The following is a 24647-nucleotide window of genomic DNA, read 5'->3' as shown; positions in this document are numbered from 1 at the left end:
ATTCTGGGGTGGCCGTTTGTTCCTTAAGCTCTGTGGTCCAGGTCTCTTGTGTCCCCTTGACTTGGCCACTATTGTTTCCCGCATACTCTTGAGGTGGCAGAGGGTCCAAGCAGCCTAGGTACAAGTTTAGTTATGAAAAGGCAAGAGGTAAAAAGCTTTCAGTAAATTAACCTCTGTAAAAAATCACTATCAGGCGAGTAGTATGTAAAGGAGAACCTGCGGTTACAGGCAAGTAAAACACTTCTCATGTCTAAGGCTAAGGGTCCGCTGGGAACCATTTGGGCAGGCTTTTGCAGAAAAGTTAGCTTTTGCAAAAATGTTGAACATTTTCTGCAGGAGACCCTTGATGAAAAGGGGACTCCTGGGTGCCGATTAGGGCTCTGTGTCTTCTGGATAGTTGAGAGTAAAACCCTGGGTCATTGGAGCAGTTCTGTATCAGGCAGTTTCCAGAGGCAGATAATGTGCACGTGTGTCCACTAAGGGGTTCAATCGGTGACACACTGGAGCACGAGGGACCCCAAGTCTTTGGAAGAACTATTGGTGAAGATTTGGAGTTCTCCCAGAGGATCTGAAATGCCAAAAATCTGGTCTGGGATGTAGGTTGAATTTGTCGTACTCGACTCAGGATTCAGCTTCTGAGTATTCTACTGGCGAAGACCCCCTGGGTCATATTGTTGATTCATCCACAGTCCCACCAGAGAGGGAGCTTCCATGTGATTACCAGGTTTGGTCTGTCGTCCTAGGACTGCCTAATGGCCTGCAATGAAGAAACTCTGGTCCAGATGGTATTGAGTTTTCAGGGTTCCTACCCTGAAGGGGTTCCCACCTCTGGACTTGGCAATGCAGGCCAGGTGTGGTGCTTTAAGGAGGTCAAGCCTTTGAGTAGGAGAGGGGATCCAGTTCCTGGGTATGAGTGCTGCGGTCTGCTCCTTGAGCTCTTCTGTAGCCGCAATCTTTTGTCTGATTTGGTCGCGCATCAAAGGGTGCTATTGGAAAGGGCTCAAATGACAGAAAACCACACTATCCCAGAAAGGAATCGGCTCATGCCAGCCAGAACTGATTTCAAGTTCCCCAATGCTCCCAGTCCTGGGATACAGGCCGTTTTGACTAAAGATGGTCTCTTCTGCCCACCCCAAGGGAAACTGGGGGGGGGGGGGGGTGGAGTCCTGTGACCATTCAGGTCTTTGAGGCAGCCTCTAATTTGCGGAGGGAGGGGATAACCATTTACCCCAGATGGGCAAAATGGTCCCTGCAGGGGTAAACCAAGGAAACGGCCTTTACCCCAGCGCAGCTTCTTGATAGGGGTGTGTAGGGAGGGGATGGGGGTACCCCATGTAAGGATGGTATGGTATCAACAGCAGACAAAACGGAAGTACATTTCAAAAACCTTTAGTTTGTATTTGGTAGGGTTGGGAGAAATTGGTCCCAAGTCTAGAACGGGAGTAGTCTTGACCATTAAACCAATAACAAACAAGTCCAAGTCAGTCTAGTTAAAATAAAAAGGCCTATACTCAAAACGAACCTTGCCCTCCTTAAATAACAAATGTGTAAAGGGAATATATTGAGGAAAAATGTCTAAAGAAATTTCAGCATGGCTTAGGTAAACTCCTTCCACACGTTCAGAAGCACTGGGTCTCAAGAGTTTCTTTAGAACTGTGCCAAACACCTATCCTTTTATCAATCTGGCACACTTTGGCTTGCTGGTACAATTCAGCAGTTCAGGCTTGCGCTTCAAGCTTTTGACAGTTCAACACATTCTTTAGGCTTTGTTCGGCGTGTCACAAATGCACAGCTCGACTCTTGTTCCACACAGGCTTCCCTCTGGCAGGCTTGAGCCTGTCTTTTTTTTTTCACGCTTGCATTTTACTTTGCCACATGGGTCTCTCTCTGCCAGTTTTGAGCCACATGGGTCTCCCTCTGCCAGGTTAGGGCGTGTCTCTTCTCTTTGTGGGGTTCCCTTTCCCAAGACGGTACCATACAACTTTCACCTTACTTTACTTTCTGTTTAACTAAGCTAACAATCTTCATCAACTCTTAACACACGGGGTGAGTCACTGAGTCTGTTCTTTAACACCTCAACTCATCCTTTCGTCCTTCTGAGGTCGATGAATGAGTACCAACACAGTTTGGGTGATATAGCATGTATATTTTTTTTTATATAAAGCGCTTGAGCGTAAGTGCTGTATAATAACACATTGGCCCTCATTACGACCCTGGCGGAGTGGGATACCGCCAGCGGTAATCGCGGCGGACCCGTCCGCCGTACTACGAGTTCCCTTAGCGCCATGGAGGTTTTCTCCGCCTGGTTTTACCGGGCGGAGAAAACCATGGCGCTAAGGGACCTCGTTGTTAATTACGCCGCCGTACTTTACGGCGGCGTAATTAACTCCTTCCCCACTCCCATTATACCCTATGGGGCAAGAATGGGAATGGGGAAGGGTAAAATGGGGATTGGGGATTTACTGCTCCGCCAAGGTCGGCATGGGGTGGTAAATCCGCCAACCCCCATGGCGCTATCAGCGGCTTTCCGCCATGCTCCGCGGTGCATTTTGCACCGCGAAATCCGCCAGGGTCGTAATGAGGGCCATTATCATTTGTCTATGGACGTCTGCATTCAAAGTAATTTGGTAATGTGGGCCTTTACTGATCTTAAAGATACATATGGCGATCCATTCTTGTATGAAATGTATATCACATTATAGTGACACCACAACCATATTTTTTTTGTAGTGTACGTAGGAACAATACTATGTGATGCCACTTCCTTTCACCCCTTGACAAAACAGGAAGTGTTCTATCGCTTCCTGCGATATCACTTTTGGGTGGGGTCAAATGACACTTCCTGTGATGTCAGAGATTAAGGGTCATGTGATGTAACTTCCGCTACCCCAGGCATTTTGGTGAAATGACGTTTTTGGCAAAGCAAATTGGCAAGGCCACACATTTTCTGCCGCACTGAGGGTTGCTAAACGGAGCAGGATAGCTCGGCGGACCTCTTTACTAGGGGCTAGGAAAGGGAAACACACAGCCTATTTCACAGCCCAAAATCTTTTCCCATAAGACAGCTGCTGGTCTGCTACATTAGGTTATCGTCCTAGAACGGGTACTTCCCTCGCATGGTGCTCAATCCTCGTTCATGCTTGTGAAGGCAACTCTGCAGCACTAGCAGGAGTGTCCCGTGAGCTTACCTTTGTGACCCGGCCAGGTAAAACTGTCTCTACCAGGTAGATGACTAACAGTGGGAGAAAGTGTCTGAGAAACCGATCCAGTGCTTCCATTTTCAGTGATCAAAAAGGGAGCAATATTTATTTAATGGGGGGGGCAAGTCAAGGGACTAGGCATCCTTCACCTAAAAATACTGCATAGCTGACCCACCCTCCAGACACCTTACATTTTTATGGGTTACTTATCACCTGACATGGGACATTTCTAGAGCATTACTGCTAGGCCTTCGGCACACTCATCCCGCCTCCCACACAACCATGTCCCATTCATGAATGGTTTAGTCTTTCATCCATATCCTGATATGGAACCTGGTGATGCTTTCCGGCCAACCGAATCCGACGAGGGGTGTAAACCTTCACCCTCCGTTAACACTGGCTGGTGCGAGACCTGTAGTCCATCATTGACCACCTGCATAAATGAGGCCATAGTGGAACAAGCATTGCCAGTAGCAAAGATGGGTTGGCCTAATGGCGTTTGCTGACAGGAGTAAATGCTAAGGTTCTTGGTAGTGACCTCACTAGCAAGGGCTGGGAGACTGGTTAATTATATTCTGGCCCTCCTCTGGAACACAAACCTTTCACCCATACCTTAGGAGTCATAAAGCCTCTTGAGGCATAGGTCAAAACGGAGCCACTCGAGATACAAAAATAAAACAGAAAGCAAAAAGGACAGTGGGGATACCTAATTGGCTTATTTTCCTCCTCACTGGCAGCTAAGTCCCTTTGGCAGCTGTACACCCCCCCCCCCCCCCCGAGTCCTTGCTGATATTGGCCCTTGCTGGTGGACCATAACTCCCCAAGTTTGCCCCAGAACTCCATGCTGAAATCTGCAGTGAACCTACCCTTTAAAGACTGCCCCGAAGACCTTAAAGCTGTAGGACCGTGCCTGGGCTAGGAAGTGCCCCTCCCCTTTCCGTGCTTTGCCGTAATGGCAGCCATGTAAGATGGTGGAAACGGTCCTATGGGCAGAGTGGGGAGGTCCATGATTCACCCCAGAGGCCTGGCCCCTGTCCTTCCAGCTCAAGGTTTGCCGCGATGTGTTAACCATTGCTATGTTAGACCAGTAGCTTCTTCATGCAATTCTGGCCCTCCACTAATTAGCACCCCACCTCCCATATCAAAACGCCCCCAAACCCCACCCAGCATCTTTTCTCTTTACTTCCTCCTCACATTCGTCCATTTCTTACCTGCTTTCTTTTATGGTATGACTAAATTAATTTTTTCAAAAAAAGGCTTTTGAAAGCCTGCTCTCAGCACCACAGCCCGGTGTTTCCTTTTCATTGTGGGGCGCATCCGTGGAAACCCCGGGCTGTGGTCCTGACGGCAATGGAGAGATGGCAGAAATTGGCGCCATTCTGTCGTCTCTCTCGAGATAGCCTGATTTTTTTGGCTCTGGTTTGTTTGGTCCAAGTGGCCACCCTTTCACTGCTTCACTGGCCACCTGGGGCTGCATTCCTTTGCTAGGGGCACAGGGTTTCTCCCAGTCTCCCCTTGTGGGCTCCATCCCTGTACCCCAAAGTTTTCAGGTCCACAGTGGTGTTGCCCTCCATTGTAGTGTGCATTGGTGGGTCTTGGGCCACTTTTGGGTTTGGTTTTCCACTGCAGGAGGTTTCTGATGGGTGGCATTCTTTGGGACCCACAGGAGCAGCTCCTCACTGCTGGGGATATGAAGTTTTTCTCTTTGCCCCTGGCAGTGCTGGGCTCCTTGGTGCCTGGACCTTCTCCATTGGCTTTCTCGGGGTGGTGTGAGATGACTGGTTAAAGATTATTTCTTTTGATTTCCAGAGCCGATTCCTTGACTAGGATGCAGAGATTACCTCCATCTGAGAAGATCCCTCGGGTGAGTTGATTGGCTACTTGCACTGGACTCTAATGGTGAAACTCACTGCCCTTGATGTTGGGTTTTCAGAATGTATGTTGTTGGGTGACATAATTCAGTGGCATGACCTTGGCTGCTGGGCAGTTTCATTGTCCTGGGAACAATAAAGAATACACGTAACTTATGGTTTTGTGTGTACGTATTGGAGGGGGGGGGGGGGGGATTTAGCAGGCGTGGGACCATCCCACCCATTCAATCAGTGGCTTATTGGAATAGTTGCACTATGCAGGAAGGCTGTTTTATCCTGTGTATTGGCACTAGGTATCCCAGGTGAACACTGGGGTGTAAAGGTAAATGGGGTGATGGGGACTGGTGTGGGGGTAGAAGAGTGCACCAGACTCTGCCTGCTTTTTTTCTGTCGGTGGGGGTTGCTTGTCAGTGGCGACAATGGTTTGAACCAACGCAGCTGAGAGCAGCTACTGTCCTCTGCCGCTGTCTGGCTCCCCTGGTGTTCACACACATTCATCTTGTTGGTGGTCTAGCAACTTCGGCCTGGTTGAGGTTGTGAACTCTGCATCCTTGTGAAAGGCCAGCTGCACATTGTCTGCCCCATGGTGAGCCCGGATGGGATGGGCTGCTGTAATGTATATGCCTCCTCCCCCTACCCATTGAGCCGTAGACTGGCATCTACAATCAACTTTGGTGCGTGGGTCTGGGTTGATCTACTTCGCCCCACTTACGTCATTCAATACTTGCAGTCAACTGGCAATAGCCGAGGATTCAAGTAAACAGATTAACCTCCCCATTAATAAAGCTCTTCCTATATCCATTCTTCGCTCTTATATTACTACTGTTGTGGGTTCAACCTATTTCTGGTTGACTTCTAGATGTTTGACCAGTTTCTCTCTACATGGGCACTACCGGAGATTCCTACTAGAACCAGAGTTGTATAGAGTACATCATCTATCTAAACAAGTTATTGAGGTAAATTCACAGCAGTTCACTTTTCATTTCATACAGAACGATTTCGTCCTTAGTTCCACTGTGCCCTTGGGTAGTTAAGTTGTTCCTCCCTGGTAACCCTTTGAGGTGAGGGGTCTGGGTTGAAATACTCTGCAGATTGGAATGGTATTGTAGTTTTATGGAGATGAACTCATTGATCAGTTGTCATAGTGCTGGGCTGTCTGGTTCCAAGGGCTAGGAGTCCGGTTTCATGGGAATCTCAACAGAGAGTCACATTTCCCTTTATGGTCTTGCACAGGGGCCTAGATGTCCTGGTCCAGCAAAGGATGCAGTTTGGGTTCCCCTTAGTCTCCATGTCACAGTATTCTGGGACATGTAATCTGTCTTAAATGAGTGGGTAGGTTGACAAGTGCCACAGAAAATGGACTGTATTAATCCATTGAAAGCTAAAATCTTAGTTTTCAAGCATGTACCGAAAAAGGTAAAAAACTTCAACTGGGTCCTGGAAACTGACACAATCCCAGAAGACATGATCCGTCCAGGATATAGAATATATGCTTCCCTGGCAATTTACAAGGTGGAGGCAGACTTGGAGATGAAGACTTTACAACTTAACCCCCAGACGAAGATATACACCAAATATTGTAGGTTTTCAATTCTCCCCTAATCGGGTTCTTTAGGGCGTAGGTAATATCATCCTTTATGGTTTAGAGGCTATACTTTGGAATACAAACTGGGTTAAGTTAACTTGAGGTTTGAACTAGGCTTGAATTCCCTAGACTCATTAGCAAGCTGGAAGTATCTCTTGCCAGATAGTTACAGCAAAACGCAACTCACTGTATGGGGACGTTAAAGCTCACCTGGAATGCTCAAGATCAGAGTATCTAAACCACCTGGAAATAAAACTCAAGGACTTCTTTAAAACACGATCTAAACCTCTAAACCTTGAGGCATTGATTAATAATCCCCAGAAAGTTAAAACTGTTGGTGAGATAGGAGATTGGATTAAAACAGGTTAGAAATGAAACAGGTTAGAAATGCGATCCTGCCTAACGCCTTCTAATCTGTGGATAAAAAAGCTGGGGTCTCTAGAGAAATACTTAGTAAAATTTCCAGGCGCGGCGGGGGGGGCATTGGGAGGTAATTCTTAAGGATAAGATTGAACTTTTACCTGCCAGAAGAGCTCGTACAGCAAAGGCAAGAGGAAGATTCACACAAACTGTGTAAAATATGTGAGACTCCCTCACATCAGCCCCTGCAGCCCCTGCTAATGGAATGTGAAGGAACCTGGAGGGTGATTTCCTAACATTTCTGGAATAGAATTATCTCCGATCACGAAACCCTTCTGACATTTTCCGTAGTTGAACTATTAAAACAATGGATATTTATTCTTTAGACCTTTAACCCAGACTCTGAACATTGACTCATCAAAATGACTTTTTGAGTAAAGAACAGAGACAGCACAACTAATAACCATAAACATTGCAAGTTATGAATATGCTTTTTAGAAACGAGATTATAGTAAAATGATTAGATATTGCTGGTGCTACAGTATAGTATAATTTTTATTATCGGTAATTTTTGTCATTTTGTAAAACCAATACAAATAAAAATAAAAAAGAGCTCCGCACTGCTGGGACATTTGAAGCAGTTGTATTCCAGCCCCATAACCTTGCCAATGAGCAGTATGAGCTTGTATCCCCTCTGGAGGAGTAGGAAGGTGGGTGTGGCTTGGCTGGCATTGTTGCCATCTAATCACTGGTGGATTGGGATGGTTGCACTGGGGTAGAATCGTGTAGCGGCACTTTTACCTGGTGAATTGCTTGTAAGTAAGGGTAATTGATGGATCCAGCTACAGAAGGGTGCCAGCAATCTAGCAGGAGGCACGTGAATAGGAGGGGGGGGGGGGGTGTAAAGGGTGTTTATTTGCCAATTTAACCCACAAAGCTCCCACCTGATGTATACTTGCCTCCAGCAGTTTCTGGATCCATTTTGTAAGGATTTCACAGAAGCACATGCTTCTTGAAGGGGGTGCAGCTATGCTATGCTCTCAGATCAGGGTTTCTTCGACATGTTTGCATTGAAGAAGGGGATCGAACAGGATCATTTGACACTTTTCTGGGGCAACTGTTTCTAGAGAACTGTGTCCATACGGTCAAAGACGAATGGAAGTAAAAAAACTGCAATCTTACGCCCTGCCCGTGCCTGCCGCCACCCTCCTTACTGTGGCCAGTGTCAACCGCAAAGGTTCTGAGAAGGAGGCCATCGGTCTATCCTCCTTCTGGACACTAAATAGGTGTTATGGCTTTTACGAGCCAGTGCCACCATATTTTGATGCAATGGTAGCAGATAAGACTTTGCGTATTTTGAACAGAATATAATCTGTTAATTCCTCTTTCTGGGAGACTACGCAGAGGGTCCTGATCTTGTTCTCATTGGCTTTTCTTCCTGGGTCTGACTGGAGACATTCTGTAGGGAAGGCGAGTATCTGATCAGAAAGCATCAGAAGTTGATGTATGTTGACACCATAGCAAGACTCTATGGCGGAGTATTGTGAAGGGGTGAGGGAGTCTCACGATCCCAAACTGGCTAAATGTGGAACCGTCTTCACCCTCAGATTGCCATACATGTCCATGCTGCTTCTGAAGAACTAACCATACAGAAACAGTTGTGTTCACAGGCCACATAGCTGCCGAGCCTCTGTTGCCATCCTGTAAGTATGCGTTGTCCTAATGGAATGGGACGCAATCTGCTGATGTTGATTTGGACCCTGGCCTGTATACGGTGTGCACCACCTACAGCTGCTGGAGTGTCTTTGGTCTGGGCCAAAATACACCATGCAGACCTCCGTCATATTTCATCAAATGCGGCTTGGTACTCTGGAGTCAATAATAAACATGATCATTGGCCGTCTGGTCATGAGGCTTAGGAGTCCAGGTGCAAGGGAAGCTGTCGGTATCTGGTCTTGTACCTTTCTTGAAGACAGTGCAAGAAGATCCTGGGTGCTTGCTAAGCTTGCATTTGACTACGTGTCAAGTTGTCGTCTTCGCAAGTCATGCATACCACACGGTATAATGAACTGTCCCTGTAGTTAAGGCAATTGGATGTCTTATGATCTTGTGACTGGTGTTGAAAGATTTCAACTCTTGATGAAATACCACAAACTCTGCTACAGAACAGTCCTTGCTATGTAGCAAACGTGAGATCTCCGCAGATGGCAGAGTTCCCGTTATTGGAAGCGCTAGATGTACACCAGTTTCAAGGGTGGTTGCATCAGAGCTGTTCTCTTTAGAATCTGTGGGCTTTCTCTTTGTACTTGCTCTGGTGTGTAATTGTATCCACACTGATGCAAAGGCAGTTGTTTAAACCACTTTTCAGAACTTGGACAATTTTGGGGTCCGGGGAGGGGGAGGGCTTTAGCAGGTTCAATGTCTTGTGACCCACAAAGCACGCAGTGGATTTTCTGCTTGGTGCTGAATGTTGACTGGAAGTTCTCCGTGTTGTGGGCTTGATTTTATCAGTGTAGCCTTGATTCTTCAATGGATATAAACCATGAAAAACATGTTTGACACAGCATCAACTCCATTGGTCCCAATTGCATGGGGGAGGTAAGAGGTACTGTCCGCATTGGTACGTCAACAGCAGGATGTTGGTGACTTGGGTCAGTGAGCCTGCCATTGGAAGGTGTCGAGGCTCTGTAAGCTTCAGCGTGTTGTGGGAGACATTGAGACCTGGAGTTGCATAGAGGAATAAACCCTAGTGCGTGTTTGTCTATATATGCCACGTGACTTTGAAGGATGGCTAGAGCTAATCGGTGGCCGTAATACTGTAGACTCTGTGCTCTAGCACTTTGTAGCGTCTTTTGTGCTAGATAGAATTACAAATAGAGATCTGACCAAATAATCTCAGACTCCAAGAATATGGCAAAGTATTACTTTATAATTTAATAAAGCAGGGTAAACTGGCAGACATGAGACTGATGCTTGCACACTCGCAAACGATACCCCAATATGCATCATGACATCCTACGTGGCAAATTGTAAACCCTATTGACGGGAGGGATAGGGAACCTATCTACTTATAGAATACGGATTGCTCTGTGCAAAATTGTATAGCAGGTTGCCCCATAGAACCAGTGCTTTTGGCATCCCACCCAACCATGGACTTTTGGCTTTGCTAGCAGCACCTAAGCAAAACTAAACCAGGTGCTTGAGTCACGTCTGATTACTACCAACTTTTCCAATTAGTCCATATCATCCGTCTGACCATGAGCAAAGTTTCCCATCTGTAGTTGATCTTGTTGTTTTCTCTCTGTTCTGGGACAGTCAAGGGAAGTATGAGCACATCACTATCCTCCCGCACAGCTTAATGAATAGCCCTTGTTTTCGACTTGCGCATCACGTGTGAGGAGAAGGCAAATGTGTCCCTTTTCGACCTCCTATTTACTGCTATTTGATTCAATCATGCTGGGTGTTCTGGCCTCTCGAGACCTGCGCACTCCATTTTGTAGGAGCTTTATCCATTGTTAATTGTCCAATACATGGTTCTTGCAAAAAATGTTTTCTTCAATCTAAAAGAAATGGCGCACGTTCATGGCATATCGGTCTTCCTCACTTAGTCGTTTTCAGCTATTACTTGAATTATCCTTGATCCCAGGCCAACCTGAACTCCTCTTCATTCTGCACACAAAGCTGTTTTCCAGCATCTCCTGACTCTGCAGCCCTACCCTGTTTCTGAGGTAGCTGGAATAAATCTTTGCATGAGCGGGCGCCAATTTTCCCATCATGGCTGTCCTTGCCACGTTCTATTTTCCTCTATAGCAAGCTTCTGTATGTCTCATCTACCTTGTTTTACTGCAGATCTACTCTTACTGGTCAGCAAGTTACTTCATCTTTTGCATGCATGATTACGTATTTCGTACATGTTTCTGTTTCAGTTACATCAAACATTTTCGTATATTTTCTTCATGATGTCGCTCTGCCCTAATCAGATTTTACTCCACACTACGTGTTATCCAATGGTACGTACACTCGATGCGGTATAGGGACAACGCAGAGGGTCCCACATACAGCTCATCAGCTGTTCCAGTACGACGTTGGTGAAGGGGTAGGAGGCAGGGTAAATGCCTCTACCTGCTCCTCTACAACTGTTTATTCGGCTATGTCTACAGGTAGTACAATGCTTTTCCCATCTTTGGCAATGGTCTTTAGAGACCACTGCAAACCAGCGGTGTGGATTTGGATGTATATCCGAAGGTTGTACTTGTACCTGCAGCACAAAAGGCCAGATAACAAGGTGCAACCTTCTGTTCATGGCCCTCTCCAGCTCCCTGTCAGGGGAGTGGGGGGTAAAGAGGGGCAGGGGCAACTCCTACCCGCTCCCTCCTGTACTTGCCTGCTGGAGGCTCCCGCCTGCCTTCCAGAATGAGCGACCGGGGACACAGCTTGGTGTACTTTTGTGTGTGACCTTTTGTGACGCTGGGCTTCCGGCTACGCTCTCTAGACAGCGATCGGCCAATTGTTGGCATGCTTCTGTAACTAGCGGTTTCTGCAGTTCAATCTGGTGTAGAGTGCGCATCGGCCACCAGAAGGTATAATGGTAGTTTGGACAGGTTTGAGACAGTTGCCCTGCGCAGCAGGGAGCCCTGGTATGTATTGGCACATGGTCTGCCTCCCTGATTGAGGGTGAGTGGCGTGGGAGTGTTGACTCTTGCCTGGTTGTGGAGCAGGTTCAGTTGTCACTGCTGGGGTTTCTGCCTCGTGTAGGGGCGGACTCTGGGAAAGGTAGTCCTGGATTTGTTGATGTAGTTTGGGTGGCACATCCCTCTTAATTTTTGGTCACCGTTTCTGGTACTTGGCAGAGTCTCGCAGTAATAGACCATGCTTCGGGTCTTTCAGCCTGAAGTGACATGATGAGCTTTACCTGCTCTCGCTAATCTAATGCATCCACAGCCGTACACGCCGTTTCTTTCCTGTCATTTTACCAAAGTTTGTTTTTTCAGTGGATTCTTTTGCGAACAAAAATCCATTGTAAACACTCATAGTATTTTTTTACATATGGGGGTCCCCCCAAACACCTGTTACCCTTACTCCCATTAACATTTCGATGTGATTTATTTTTTTGTTTTATTTTTTTTTGATGGATTGTTTCCAGCAAAGAGTCAATTGAAATAACGACAGTTGGCAAAAGGACAGTATACAAAACATTTGGGAGGGGGGGGGGGATTACTTTGCCATTGGGTGATCCACCCCGGAAGAGCTGTGCCTGAAAGGCCTGCAGCTCAAGGTTGTTTTGAATAGTTGTTAACTCAGTAACTTGTAGTGCAGGTCTGCCTGCAGCCCTCTATTGGTTGCGGTCTTCAGCAGAACTTTTAGTAGCAAACCTAGTTGGAGCCAAACACATTTCCTGAGAGAGGCTTGGTCTTCGGGCTGGTGGCCAGATCTTCAGCTTCTGCATTGGTTTAAGAACCTCCAGACGTGCTTTAGCTGCAAAAGGACCATCCGACCATCCGTATGTGTCTGTCTCGCCCCTTTCCCAACAATCCGCCTGTGTATCTATGGGCGAGGAATGAAACTGAGCAGTCGCTGAATACAAGTTTGTGATTGCAGAGGTGAAATGTTACAATTCACACAAATTACCACTGGAAGCCCAGAGAAATATTACGTTGATGGTTAATCAACCACAAAAGCAAGGATGATACTTGTCATCTTAAATGTGTAAAGCAGCAATGTGAGGAAATGCCTCTACTAAAAGGGGATTACATGGCAACATTGGATATGAAAGATGCCTATTTTCATATTTCAATGTTCCCAGCGCACAGAAGATTTGCGTTTCAAGATGAACAACCAGCACGACAAATTCAAGGTGCTGCCCTTCGGAATAGCCTTGGCTCCAAGGGTATTCACCAAGGTACTGGCAGTGGTGGCGGCGCACCTGCGCAGGAAGACAATCCCAGTGTACCCTTACCTGGATGACTGGCTCTTTACAGGGGAGTCCCCCCTAATTTGCAGACAAAACATTCAGAAAACAATCAACCTCCTCTTGCAATTGGGCTTCTCAATCAACGAGAAAAAATCAAGCCTGGTGCCAAGCACCTCAAAGCAGTTCCTAGGAGTTGTCCTAAATACCCAAGAGGGGTTGGCCTTTCCATCAGAGGAAAGAATTTGAAATGTGTTGGTGCAAATTCCTCAATATCTGGCCATTCTCCAAATATCGGTGCGCAGATCTATGCGTTTGCTAGGCATGATGGCGTCTTGCATTTACCTGGTTCCCCACGCGCGCCTGTGCATGTGACCCATGCAGGAATGGTTGGAGAAACAGTGGCCTCGGGCAAGTGGTCAGTGGGACGCTCTAGTGGTCGTTTCGCCAACACTGGTTCAGAGTCTTTGCTGGTGGAAAAGAGAGAATCTTACGAAGGGGAAACCCTTCTACGATCCAGAGATACAGGCCGTCGTCACAACAGGGGCCTCCCTGGCAGGGTGGGGAGTTCACTACCTTCACCGTACAGCTCAGGGTCTCTAGTCTCACACAGTGGCTCAGCACCACATCAATCTGCTAGAACTTCTGGCAGTCTTCAGAGCGCTTCGGGCATTCGAACCCCTGTTATCCAATCTGTCAGTGCAAATCCTAACAGAGCACGACGGCAATGTTTTACTTAAACAAGGGGGCACTCGTTCTCAAAATCTGTCCAAGCTTGCCAAGAAAATTTGGAAAAGGGCACTCAAACTGAAGATTTACCTGTCATCCCAACATATTCCGGGGGTACTCAACTCTCAACTCGCTAGCAGAAGCCCTGAGCAGAGATCCCCTCCCAGAGGAACACAAGTAGCGACTACACCCAGAGGTCGTAGGAGACCTCTTCTCTCAGTGGGGTTTCCCCACTATAGACCTATTCGTCACAAGAAAAAACTATGCCCAAACTTTGCATCCAGGTTCCCCCAGCCAGGCTCCAAGGGGACCACCCTATGGATGAATTAGTCAGGGATATTTGCCTACACTTTTCCACCAACCCCTCTGAGGAAAGTGGTGAACAACATCCACAGGGAACCGATGACGCTCATCCTGGTTGCTCCTATGTGGGCGAGACCACCATGGTATCCACATCTGTGCAAAGTGGCGGTGTGCAACCCCCCTCTGCGCCCCCCATCTAACTCCTGTGCCGGTACAACCTACTCTCCCAGCACGAGGGGCTAACGGTGCATCCTCAGCCCAACTCTATGAACTTGGCAGCATGGCTCCTGAAGTCCTAAGAGTTCGGACATCTCAATTTACAGCAGAGATGTATGGATATCTTGACAGTCAAAAATGAACACAAGGCACGGTTACTATGATAACACAATCTGTAATTTGGTGCCAGAATAAACTAACAGCCCCATTAATTGTACTCCTTCTAATGTTCTGACCTATATGCTCCACTTACTGGATGCAGGGTTAGTGTTTTACTAAAAAGTACACCTGCCAGCTTTGTCAGCCTACACCACTTCCATAACAAGGTGTCATGGTGGAAGGTGCCAGACATCAAAGCATTTATGGAAGGGGTAAAGGGATTCCAACCTTCTAACCCACCGCCAGGTTGGGACCTTAATGTGGTACTTGCTAAGCTCATGGGACCAGCCCTTGAGCCCATGTGTCATGATTCCTGCCCCTCATGTTCCTAGCCCTCCAAGATGTCAGGCTGGAGCCAGGCCACGATCACCTACATGGCCCTCAAGGGCCCCTCCACCCACTTGGAGTCAGACTTGGCATTTGTGGCACCAGACTCACTCACTCCCACAGGATAACATTGGGGATTGGACTTGTAGTGCATTGATGGGAACAAGATAGATGCCCCCACATATTTCGGTTCACTGAACTGCATGTGCGGTCGAGTCTTTTGGGTGTGGTTCAGCCCAGAGACGCCTGGGATATCCAGAGACTATTTAAGCCACACCCAGGCTGAGAAACATGCTTTGCGTTTTCTGCACCTGCAGCGTGACACTCGCCGTGTTTGGATCGGTCTCCAGTAGGCCTGCATCTTTCTTCTGCGCTCAGCTCCTGCAAGAACACCATTAGGAACAGCCTTACCTTGCGGCGCTTCTGTCCATCATTCATTGCTCCTCCTGTTCTGGGGGCATCTTCGGCGGTGTCATTCCCATTCCGCCACGCCGCTTCCTAAGAAAAAGCGAAAAGAACAGAAAAAAGGCATTAGTAAGCATTCTGCAAATCTTCGCTTTTTTTTAAATACTGTATGAGCTTCAAACGCTTACCTGAATCCCAGACGCTCTGGGGGAACTCTGTCTCCGGAACTTCTCATCCATCTGCAAGAGGGAAAAGACACTCCAGGTAGCGTGGAAACATCTAGAGGCGCCGCATACCGTGCTTACCCACCGCATTTGTTCTTCATAAGCGGCATCCACGCTGAAAGTTGCGGCACCTAAAAGACACAGAAAAAGAACTCAGTTCAATGCAAATACGAAAGGGGCGCATCGCGCTACTCATCTCAGCAGCACGCCGCCATCCCCGGACGCCGGCCATCATCTAAGGAATGAAAGGAACGAAGTTAGAGGACTGTTCAAAAGACTCATTATACTTACCTGTCGGACTCTTGCCAGTGAAGTAACTAGGCAGCAATGAGCCCGCATCAATCAACGCGCCCGTGCACTGAAAGCAGGATGGAGAGCACACTATCCAAGAAAACAAGGTGAGCTGTGGATCAAAGGGAAGGGTTGGACCCCGGGGAAGAAGGGGTTCAAGCAAACAGACGATGGGGAGTTACTCTACCAATCCTGTGTTTCAGGCCCAGTCTCCAGTCGAATAGCCTCCAGGGAAGGGTTTGAGGTTGTAAGAGGTCAGAACAGGCTGAGTGACGTCCCCGTGGATACCAGGTGAGCGTTACACCATGCCCAAATCTAGTCTCAAACACTTGACTTATAAAACTGCCTTCTTAGTGGCCATCACTTCTATAAGAAGGGTCAGTGAAATTCAAGCTCTGTCAGTGCCGCATCCTTTCTTGACAAACTGGTTTTACGCACTCGCCCTAGGTTCTCACCTGAGTTCATTTCCAAATTCCATGTTAACCAGTCTATTGAGCTACCGGCTTTCTTTTAAGAACCCCGAAGCTTTGCTGAGGTAAAGCTCCACACACTAGATGTGAGGAGGGTGGTCCTCTACTATGTAGACGAGACCAGACCGCTAAGAAAAACAGATCAGCTGTTCGTCTCCATAGCTCCAGGCAGAGGGGGAGATCGCGTCTCTAAGAATGCCATCTCTAAATGGATAGTCAGATGTATTCAACTGTGCTATTCCCTCTCAGATAAAACACTGCCTTTTACTCCAAGGGCCCACTCTACAAGAGGTACTGGAGCCACTCTGGCTTTCATTGCAAATGTACCCTATGACAGCATTTGCAAACCAGCTACATGGAGCTCTATTCACACTTTTACTCAGCACTACTGCATTGACACTCCTTCCAAGACAGATACACAAGTGGGACAAGCGGTTCTAAGACATTTGTTTGCTCATGACCCTTCTCACATCCCACCTCCTTCTAACACTGCTCGCGAATCTATGCACAGCATGTGATCCAAGCAGATTCCCCAAGCCTCGGAAGGGATACATTACTCACCGTAATTGTATTTCTGATGCTTGGATCTGCTTAGATTCACATGCGCCCGCCCTTCCTCCCCACTGAGAGAAGGCGCATGGATGCTTGTAGTCTTATCTATCTTATCCGCTTGGATACTCTCTACTCGCGCTACTCCTCATGCTACCTCATGTTCATAAAAAATACAATCTGAGGGTCCTACACGTGTGAGGGATCATGGGCACAGGGGACGTAACACTAGGGATAGTATTACTGGCATGCCCTGTTCGACCTCCCTTTTCTAGTTTCGAAAAACAAACTGTAATACTCTGCAGCTTCCACTCGTGTCAGCCTATGCACAGCATGTGAATCTAAGCATCAGAAATCCGATTACAGTGAGTAATGTGTGTGTATATATGTATATAGATATATACTGGATGTTTCCACTACGCATTATAGCAGTGCTGAACAGTGACGAAGGCCTCATTTCAGTGTGTCGCAAGTTAAAAAGCAGCTGAATTAACAAAATGAATCTCAGAAGGCAAAGTCAGATGAGGCAAGAAGCCATGGTCTTATCAAAACTGAGCAAACTGACATTGGATACAAATCGTGTGAAAGAACAGAACTCCTGTTCTGAAGGCATGGACAAAATAAGACGTCAGAGGTCTATTAAAAATTAGTATTTTAAATACACCAGAAGCTCGATTCCATGCTCTCTGGTCACGTGGAAGGATGAAGTTGGACGAGCAAGATGGTCACACCTATGCACAAGGGCAGACCGTGCTTTCACTCCCTGGATTTCTCGGAGTTAAGAAAACTCAAGGCTGAGCTTCAAAGCCCTAATGGACAGTGGACCATTGAGGAGGTGATGGATTAGTATTCTAATTGGTGGGGAGCTGGTACTAAGACAAGCTTACCAGCACCTGGATGTTGAGCCTGCCTGCTGCTAGACTTAGGTGGAAAAGTACTGACTGAGGTTAGAAGCCAACCAATTGTAGAGGACTGTATTTGAGGGTCCTTTTGTTTTTGTAGCCAATGTGAAGTTGTACATTAAGTGACGTTCATAGTGCCCATTTTGAGGGGAGGGTTTAGTTGCCTCACCTGATAAGTACCCTATCCCTTTCATTCACTGACGCATGCTAGTATAGAGTGTATGCTTAGATATTCACTTAGACCCTTTCATTACTGCTGGTAGGTTTTTGTAGTTTGCCACATAGGATGACGTTGGTAGTGACGCAGGTTAACGTCACTGATGACTAATTTTGGGTATAAGAACCCAGTTTTTTATAAGATGCTTTGAGTAAGCAGATCAAGCAAGTGCATTGATGTTCGTTGTACTCCCTTTTTTAGACAATTGAAAATAAAACAGTTTTCCTTTTGCCAAACTACCTGAGTCGTTTGCATTATTGATGGATGAATAAAATCTGCATCCCCATCCATTTCCAGGGTATTGCTACTTGGCTTTAAGGGCTGGCAAGTCAAGTTCACTAGGAATTGAACACGCAGGCCTATTTCACAGCTCAAAACAATATTTTCCCATATGACGGCTGCTGGTCTACTACAGTAGGTTATTGACCTAGAACTGGTAATTCCCCTGCATGTTGCTCCATCCTCCTTGCAACTCTGCAGCACTAGCAGGATTGTCCTGTGAACTTTCCTTTGTGGCCCGTCCAGGGAAAACTGTCTCTACATGGTAGATTACGAACGGTGAGAGAGTGTCTGAGAAACCAGGCCTGTGCTTCAATTTTCAGTGATCAAAAATGGAGCAGGATTTATTTAATGAAGTGCAAGTCGAGGAACAAGGCATCCTTCACATTAAAGGACTCTGCCTGCCTGACCCACCCTCCAGACCCCTTACATTTTTATAGATTACGAATCACCCGACTAGGGAAAATTCTAGAACATTACTGCTAGGCCTTCGGCACACTTGTCCCGCTTCCCACACAACCATGCCCCATTCATGAATTGTTTAGTCCTTCATCCATATCCTGATATGGAGCCTGGTGATGCTTTCTGGGCAAGCGAATCAGGTGAGGGGCGTAAACCTTCACCCTCCGTTAACACAGGCTGGTGCGAGTCCTGTAGTCCTTCATCATTGACCACCTGCATGAATGAGGCCATAGTGGAACATGCATTGCCAGTAGCAAAGATGGAGTGGCCTAATGGCGTTTGCTGAAAGGAATAAATGGTAAGGTTCTTGGTAGAGTGACCCCACTAGCAAGGGCCAGGAGACTGGTTCATTATCACTGGAACACAAACGTTTTAGCCATACCTTAGGAGTCATAAAGCATCCTAAGGCATAGGTCAAAACGGAGCCACTCGGGATACAAAAATAAAGAAAGCAAAAAGGACAGTGGAGGCTGCTTAATTAGCTTATTTTCCTTCTCACTGGCAGCCAAGCCCCTTTGGGATCCATGCTCCCAGAGTCCTTGCTGGCTTTGGCTGGTGGACCGTAACTCCAAGTCTGCTCCAGAACGTCATGCTTAAATCTGCAGTGAGCCTACCCTTTAAAGACTGCCCCAAAGACCTTAAAGATGAAGGACCGTGCCTGGGCTAGGAAGTGCCCCTTTCCCTGCCTTGCAGTGATGGCAGCCATGTAAAATGGTGGAAACGGTGCTAAGGGCAGAGTGGGGAAGGCCCTGATTCACCCCCGGGGCCTGGCCCCTGTCCTTCCAGCTCAAGGTTTGCCCCGATGTGTTAAGCATTGCTATGTTAGACCAGTAGCTTCTTCATGCAATGCTGGCCCTCCACTAATTAGCACCCCACCTCCCATATCAAAACGCCCCCAAACCCCACAGAGCATCTGTTCTCTTTACTTCCTCCTCACATTCTTCCTTTTCTCCCCTGTCCATTTCTTACCTGCTTTCTTTTATGGTATGACTAAATTAATTTAAAAAAAGGCTTTTGAAAGCCTGCCCTCAGCACCACAGCCCGGTGTTTCCTTTTATTTTAGGGGGCGCATCCGTGGAAACCCCGGGCTGTGGTCCTGACGGCAATGGAGAGATGGCGGAAATTGGCGCCATTCTGTCGTCTCTCTCGAGAGAGCCTGATTTTTGGCTCTGGGTTTTTTGGTCCGAGTGGCCACCCTCTCACTGCTTCGCTGCCCACCTTTGGGCTGCTTTCCTTGCTAGGGCAGGAGGTTTCTCCCAGTAACTCATTGTGGGCTCCATCCCTGTACCCCAAGGTTTGGTTCAGTTGCTAGACTGCTTAGGTAAGGTCCACAGTGGTGTTGCATGCCATTGTAGTGTCAATTAGTGGGTCTTGCCCTACTCTTGGGGTTTGGTTTTCCACTGCAGGAGATTTCCGACGGGTGGCCTTCTGTGGGACCTACATAAGCAGCTCTTCACGGCTGGCAGATGTGAAGCTGTTCTCTTTGCCCCTGGCAGTGCTGGGCTCCTTTGTGCCTGGACCTTCTCCATTGGCTTTCTCGGGTTCTGGGGCTGGTGCGAGATTTCATCCTCCTGTGGTGTCGGTTTCCTTATATTGCTGGGGGAGGGGGGGTGCAGAGGGGGGTGTGGGGCGGGCGGGAAAGGGGGGGGGGATGATGGATGGATTAGGGGTTTAGTAGGCCTGGCACATCCTATCCCTTCAATCAGTGGCTTATTGGAATAGTTGCACTGTGCAGGTCTACCAGGTGAACCCTGGGGTGTAAAGGTAAATGTGGGGTGATGGGGACTGGTGTGAGGGTAGTAGAGTGGGCCAGACTCTGCCTGCTTTTTTTCTGTAGGTGGAGTTGTTGGTCAGTGGTGTTTGTGGCAATGGTTTGAACCCACACAGCTGAGAGCAGCGACTGGCTGCTACTTGCCTCTGCCGCTGTCTGGCTCCCGCGGTGTTCACATTCATCTTGTTGGTGGTCTAGCAACTTCGGTCCGATTGAGGTTGTGGACTCGGCATCCTTGGGAATGGCCAGCTGCGCCTTCTCTGCCCCATGGTGAGCCCGGATGGGACTGGGGGTGGGCTGCTGTGCTGTTTCATGCCTTCTCCACCTTTGGTTCTACTGTCCCATGCGTAGTTCTCAAGTTGTTCCTCCCTGCTAACCCTAGGGGTCTGGGTTGAAATACTCCATGCAGATTGGTATAGTAGCTTTGCATGGAGATCAACTCCTTGATCAGTTGTCCTAGTGCTGGGTTGTCTCGTTCCAAGGGCTAGGAGTCCGGATTAATGGAAATCTCAACAGTGAGTCGTGTTTCCCTTTATGGTCGTGCAGAGGGGCCTATATGCCCTGCTCCAGCAAAGGAGGCATTTTGGTTTCCACGGTCGTCTCCATATCACGGTAATCTGGGACATGTAATCTGTGTTCAATACGTACTACAGTGACTCTTGAAATGTGTATACCTCTTTGTGTGACGAGCGACTCCTTGCAATTGCACTCCTTTTTAATTATCCCCTGATCGAGAAGAGTTCAAAAAAGGTACACCTCTAGATCTTTGAGAGACCGGGTGCTGTATCCTTTTTTTTGTGGTGCCTAATCACTCCAATGCAGACAACCCGATGGACTGGGCGCCGTTCAAGTGGATGAATGTTCTCCGGGAGAGGGGAGGCTTACTAAATCAAAAAAACATAGAACCCCCCCCATTACTGAGAGGAGAGACCCACATGAACTAACCATCTTCATCAACTCCTTAAAACCAATGCTTCTAGGTACTTGTAGTTCTTTAGAATTACCCTTTCTTTCCTTTGCCCTCTTGGCGTATTAAAGTTCATATACTTTGGTTTTCTATTCATCATGTTCGCCGTTACTTTTTTGCCTCCGCTTTATCACGACTTCAAATGCTTTATGGCGACTTTCGAATGTGTGAGCAGAATCACACGTTACTTTGTATGCTCTCCTTACAGTTCAGGGTTTGTTTTTTCCATTACGTGCTCATCAGCACAGGCGCAGCCTTCAACTGTTGCTACAGTTTCACTTGCTTTTTACAAAACCGAGCCTTTGTTGCCTTCGATAACTCACCGGCCGTGTTAATTGGGTTTCTTTCTTCACCGCCTTTCATGTAGCAGAAGGTTTGACACCGCCTTTGCTCCTCCCCTCTCCTGGGAGGGGAGCAGGGTGCCTAGAAGCACTTTCAAGGTAAATCATTCCGTTGGTCTTGGAATGCTTACAGCTTTCCGATGGAATTCTCGCCTGGCGCTTTTGTTCTCTGCAAATGCCGATCAGCCCCTTAGCTTTCCAATTTAGCCTGGTTCGCATCATCCCTGGTAGATCTGCTCCTTCTTGTACCCAGCCTCGCTCAGTGTGTGCCTTTGCGCGCCACCTCTTCTCCTGACAGGGAGTGCTAACAAGAGGCAGGGGTGTGTGTAGCTGGGGTTACATGCCTGACTCTGCTTGATCTCATTAAAGGGACAGAGCCATTGTAAGTCATGAGAGGTAATCTTCCTGGCCTCATTCCTCATCTTCCTTGGCTCAGTAGTGTTGTCAGTGAAAAGTGGGGAGGAATTATGGGAGCTGTAGTTACCTAAAGTATAGGTAGGGATATGGGTTAGATGAGCAGAGGGAAAAGGGGGATACCTTGTCTCCCCATCGGGTCCTTCTTCCCCCTACTCAGATGATCCTCCCTTGCTTGTCCACCCCCAGGATCGGGATCCAAAAGCGATCACCTTTCCCTGGCAACCTGAGTACGGGATCCTGACTAGGTTGTGAAACACCCTCTGGAAATTGGCGCAATTCTGTCATCTCTCTAGAGAGCCTGTTGGTCTGTGTGGCCTTCCTTTCAACGCATCTCTGGCCACTTTTGGGTTAGATTCCTTGGTAGGGCCATGGGGTTTCCCTAGTGACCCCTTCTGGGTTTTTAACCTCTCTACCGCAAGGTTTGGTCCCATTCCCTGTGGTAGCTTAGTTTGGTGGTGCCACCATGCAGGCTAGCGTCCCATTGAGTCTTTTGCCACTCTTGATTGGGGAGGTACAATGGTTGACTCCTTATAGAGATGCGTCTGACCTGCCCGGTCTGAGTGGATCATGTGCTGTTCTTTGGCTAATGCTGGTGAGTTTGCATGTGTTGTGTGACACTGCATCTGTGTGGCTCCTGTAGCTGGCTTGATCTAGTGGTTGGGCTGCCCTTGGTATCTGTGTGCAGTGATTTGGCAGGAAGTGAACCTACAGAGCTTCCTGCTGAGGCCAGACTTCTTTTACTGCCATGATTTTCTGGCTCTGCCCGTTTGCTATTGGTAGATTTGCCTGCTCTTCAGGATGGTGTATCTATACTCATTCCTCTTCCCAAAGTTTCCCATCTGTAGTTGACCTTGTAGTCTTCTCTCTGTTCTGGGACACTCAAAGGAGTATGAGCACATCACTATCCTCATCCACAGCTTAACGAATAGCCCTTGTGTTCGACTTATGCATCACGTCTGATGTTGGCTTTAAGAGTGTTTGTTTTTGGGTAACGTGTATATTTAATTCCGTGGCATGACCATGGCTGCTGGACAGTTTCATTGTCCTGTGAACAATAAATACACGTAACTTCATGGTTTTGTGTGTACTTACTGGATGGAAGGAGGGAGATTTAGTAGGCGTGGGACCATCCCACCCATTCAATCGGTGGCTTATTGGAATAGGCACACTGTGCAGGACGGCTGTTTCATAAGAGTAATCCTGTGTATTGGCACTAGGTCTCCCAGGTGAACCCTGGGGTGTAAAGGGGTGATGGGGTCTGGTGTGGGGGTAGAAGAGTGCACCCGACTCTGCCTGCTTTTTTTCTGTATGTGGGGGTTGCTTGTCGGTGGTGTTTTTGGCAATGGTTTGAACCCACACACCCATTCCTTACAAATCCCCAAACCATCCGTTGGGTTTGAATGTGTGACCTCAAACAATTTTCCCATTGAATTCCTTTCCCAGACCTTGCATTTCAAATGAAAAGCCCAAACAAAATTCCCTGTACCTTGCCTCCGAATCAAATGGGCCATATATAACTGATGCCTGGGGGTGGCATGGAGAGAAGAGCATCGCGATGACTGCATTTTAAAACTAAAACAAAATCCTGTGTGGTTTGATTTCAAATCTTCAAATTCAACCTGTTTGTGGTAACAAAGTCTATTAAGAAAACATGTCAGTCAATTGAGGAAAGTCATTTGCAATTGTGATTGTGTTTTGCCACAGTGTTGGTTGGTGGTGCGAGTTATTATTGTGGAAATGTAAATAAATACACTTATTTCTATTCACCGGCCTGGTTTCTAGCCTATTGTTGATAAAGAGGGTATCTTCTGAATTTGTTGTGCATCAATCTGTTCAGGGGGTGGGGGGGATTGGGGGAGAAGATGTTGGCTTCAAATCCTTTATTTACTAAGGTTCCTGGGTTGGTGTAATGCCTGACTGACCCTAACTCTAAAGGGATGGTTCCCTGAACTGATGTTTCTAAAGGCTGTCTGTGTCTGTGTCTAAACCTATGCTTGACCCCACTTTTTACAAAAATGTGATAGGTACTCTTTTAAAAAAATTAAAAAAAAAGTGGTTCAACAAAAAATAATTCAAGGTTGGTTTCAGGTGGTCCTCTCGCTAGCTGTAGTTCGGGCAATGTCAAAATGATTACAATCAAAAAGGGATGTCTGTAACCTTCTCCACAGAGCCCTTGCAATATGTTAAATATTTTCAGCGTCTTTAGTTCCTTGGGGTTCCCTTCTCCAAGCTTCAGTTCTTTCAATACTACAAAACTTGTTACGCCTTTCAGGGTTCCCTTCCCCAAGGTCCGGGCCTTTACAGTTTTCAACACAAAATGCACTTTATTATTTCATTATATTGAAGGAAAAACAGATATTCCCCTTGTTTGGCCTTTCAGGGTTTCCTTTCCCAAGCTTGGGCCCCTTTTAGTTTTAAAACAAGTTCAGCTTGTCTGGATGTACCTCTCCTTTCATATAAAGTTCTTTCACACAGACTTCCCTTGTGGGGTAGAATCAGAGACTTTAGAAACCACCTGGCTCTACACTCCTCCTAGGCGTGACCACTCTGATCTGTAGCCTCTTTAGTTCTTGCTCCTCATTTTAAACCTTTCACCTTCAGGTGTTTCCTGCATCCCTTTTTTGTTCTTCTTGGCTTCTTCCTCATGCACAATTGCACCTTCCCTTGTTTCCACAGTGAACTCTTGCACCTGCA

General features: G+C 47.3%; 1 long non-coding RNA gene across 1 annotated transcript in view; it reads left to right on the top strand.

The window, feature by feature from the left end:
* The first annotated feature begins 1183 nt into the window (after positions 1–1183).
* LOC138513225 (uncharacterized) overlaps positions 1184–24647 on the top strand; it is a 169995-nt gene continuing 146531 nt past the window's right edge. Inside the window, exon 1 of the long non-coding RNA XR_011281733.1 lies at positions 1184–5064. This is a non-coding gene — a long non-coding RNA (uncharacterized lncRNA). The remainder of the gene's footprint in view (positions 5065–24647) is intronic.

The sequence above is a fragment of the Ambystoma mexicanum genome, chromosome 12, assembly GCF_040938575.1.
Source record: "Ambystoma mexicanum isolate Mex_15411 chromosome 12, UKY_AmexF1_1, whole genome shotgun sequence".
NCBI classification, from domain to species: domain Eukaryota; kingdom Metazoa; phylum Chordata; class Amphibia; order Caudata; family Ambystomatidae; genus Ambystoma; species Ambystoma mexicanum.
This window is presented reverse-complemented; position numbering and strand designations above follow the sequence as displayed.